Consider the following 3,337-nt stretch of genomic DNA (forward strand, 5'->3'; position numbering starts at 1 on the left):
TAGTACCTACTAACTAGTAGTAGTAGTAGTAGTAGTAGTAGTAACCAGAAACCCAGCAGGCACGCGCGCTCGCGCGGGGGGGGGGGGGGGGGTGCTTGCGTTCCTGCCTTCATAGGCGTCTGTGTCACACCACACCAATGAAGACTCAAACACTCACCAAGTCGTTGAACCTAGACAAACACCCAGGCACCCCCCCCCCCCCCCCCCCGGCCACACACCCCCGCTCTGCAGCGCCTCAGGTTCTTTTGTGGTGGTCGATGTTAGTTCTTCAGGTTGATGGAGGCCACCCTCTCAACATATTCAATACCAATATCTGGGTGGGTGGGGGAGGAGCGGAGGGGGGAGGGTAGGGGCGGGGGCTAGGTCTCCACTGTCGGCTTTCACTCACCTCGAGGGTAGGTAGTGTTTGAATGACACCACCGACGATCCCTGATCTGCTGATCTCGAAACTTTTCAGTTCACTCGGTCGCTTGGTACGTGGATATCTCATCGTATAACGTATTTCTCCTCCGATACTATATACGTTTAAGTTTGCAACAATGTCATGCGGCGCGCGCAGATGCGCGCACGTATGATGTTGTGCGCGTGCGCGTGCGCAGCTTTCAGCGACTTAACGTTGACACGCGAACATTATTATGTTAGTGTGTTTCACGTTAAGTCGCTGAATGTCGTCTACGAACGAAAAATGGACGACACACACATGTAGTAATATTATTATGAAGATGATCAACACACATACATATTATTATATATATATATATAAGTGTATATATATATATTAGTATGTAAGTGTGTAGTACTGTGTGTGTTGTGCGTTTGTGTAACTTCAACTGTGTGGACCGTCGGTTCGTAACAACGTTACGATTCGTTAACGGTTCAAATGTTATAAAATATGACTTTAATCGTGACGTGATCGATTCAAACGCGCACGGATACGCTAATGTGAATCTTTCGCGAGTTCAATCACGATTATTTATTTTTGTGTAAATAGTATTGTTCTATATACGCATTATTATATGATTACATATATAAACTAAACAATGAATATAGTGAATACGGACTCTGTACAATCCGGGCAATTAAATCGTTGTTTGACGTATTTTATTATGTTAACCGAGATTATTATTAAAGTGAATGAAATCGTGTCTCGATACGAACGTTCACCATCGGGGTTTTTTCATTATATTGTACCCTTATAGGCGTCGTCGTAGTCGTCGTCGTCGTCGTCGAAAACAATATTCGTCTCAATTATTATACGAGCTCGCCCGTACAAGCGTCTGCGTTAATCCGTCGACGCGCGGGAATGAGGATTTCTCGTAAGTATCGATATAGAGAGAGGACGGTATACGTGTGTACCACCGCAATCGAAAATCGAAACGAACGAGAACGTCTTTCATATGAATGAAGCTCCCTGGTTGATCCTGCCAGTAGTTATATGCTTGTCTCAAAGATTAAGCCATGCATGTCTCAGTGCAAGCCGTATTAAGGCGATACCGCGAATGGCTCAATATATCAGTTTTGGTTCCTTAGATCTTACTCAGTTACTTGGATAACTGTGGTAATTCTAGAGCTAATACATGCAATCAGAACTCTGACCAGTGATGGGATGAGTGCTTTTATTAGATCAAAACCAATCGACGGATGGCCATGTGTCTGAAGTCGTTAATTTTGATGAATCTGGATAACTTTTGCCGATCGCATGGTCCAGTACCGGCGACGCATCTTTCAAATGTCTGCCTTATCAACTTTCGATGGTAGTTTCTGCGACTACCATGGTTGTCACGGGTAACGGGGAATCAGGGTTCGATTCCGGAGAGGGAGCCTGAGAAACGGCTACCACATCCAAGGAAGGCAGCAGGCGCGCAAATTACCCACTCCCGGCACGGGGAGGTAGTGACGAAAAATAACGATACGGGACTCTTACGAGGCCTCGTAATCGGAATGAGTACACTTTAAATATTTTAACGAGGAACAATTGGAGGGCAAGTCTGGTGCCAGCAGCCGCGGTAATTCCAGCTCCAATAGCGTATACTAAAATTGTTGCGGTTAAAAAGCTCGTAGTTGCATTTGTGCGCCGCGCTGTCGGTGCACCGCATCCGCGGTGATACTGACACGTCTGCGGAGCATATCGTCGGTGAGCCGGCGGTAATACGCCGGTTCAATATCAAAATCCTATCGCGGTGCTCTTCGGTGAGTGTCGAGGTGGGCCGACAATTTTACTTTGAACAAATTAGAGTGCTCAAAGCGGGCTCAAAATGCTGCTTGAATATTTCGTGCATGGAATAATAGAATATGATCTCGGTTCTATTTTGTTGGTTTTCAGAACTCCGAGGTAATGATTAATAGGGATAACTGGGGGCATTCGTATTGCGACGTTAGAGGTGAAATTCTTGGATCGTCGCAAGACGAACATCAGCGAAAGCATTTGCCAAAGGTGTTTTCATCAATCAAGAACGAAAGTTAGAGGTTCGAAGGCGATTAGATACCGCCCTAGTTCTAACCGTAAATATGTCATCTAGCGATCCGCCGACGTTACTACAATGGCTCGGCGGGCAGCTTCCGGGAAACCAAAGATTTTGGACTCCGGGGGGAGTATGGTTGCAAAGCTGAAACTTAAAGGAATTGACGGAAGGGCACCACCAGGAGTGGAGCCTGCGGCTTAATTTGACTCAACACGGGAAATCTCACCAGGCCCGGACACCGGAAGGATTGACAGATTAACAGCTCTTTCTTGATTCGGTGGGTGGTGGTGCATGGCCGTTCTTAGTTGGTGGAGCGATTTGTCTGGTTAATTCCGGTAACGAACGAGACTCTAGCCTGCTAAATAGGCGTCGTCATTTAGGTGTGCGTGGCTACGCGTCACGCAACTCACTGGCGACGTATTAAAATTCTTCTTAGAGGGACCGGCGGCTTCGAGCCGCACGAGATTGAGCAATAACAGGTCTGTGATGCCCTTAGATGTCCTGGGCCGCACGCGCGCTACACTGAAGGAATCAGCATGTTCTCCCTGGCCTAGAGGCCCGGGCAACCCGCTGAAACTCCTTCGTGCTGGGGATTGGGGTTTGCAATTATCCCCCATAAACGAGGAATTCCTAGTAAGCGCGAGTCATAAGCTCGCGTTGATTACGTCCCTGCCCTTTGTACACACCGCCCGTCGCTACTACCGATTGAATGATTTAGTGAGGTCTTCGGACCGACACGCGGTGGCTTCACGGCCGTCGGCGTTGCTGGGAAGTTGACCAAACTTGATCATTTAGAGGAAGTAAAAGTCGTAACAAGGTTTCCGTAGGGGAACTGCGGAAGGATCATTAAACGATGTACCGTTTTAAACGTGCAC

At 47.4% G+C, this 3,337-nt stretch overlaps 1 non-coding gene across 1 annotated transcript; it reads left to right on the plus strand.

The window, feature by feature from the left end:
- The first annotated feature begins 1,408 nt into the window (after window positions 1-1,408).
- LOC113507765 lies at window positions 1,409-3,311 on the plus strand. The gene has a single exon (XR_003401907.1). It is a non-coding gene; the product is annotated as a small subunit ribosomal RNA (ribosomal RNA).
- The last annotated feature ends 26 nt before the right edge of the window (window positions 3,312-3,337 follow it).

The sequence above is a fragment of the Trichoplusia ni genome, unplaced genomic scaffold, assembly GCF_003590095.1.
Source record: "Trichoplusia ni isolate ovarian cell line Hi5 unplaced genomic scaffold, tn1 tig00003137, whole genome shotgun sequence".
Classification (NCBI taxonomy): domain Eukaryota; kingdom Metazoa; phylum Arthropoda; class Insecta; order Lepidoptera; family Noctuidae; genus Trichoplusia; species Trichoplusia ni.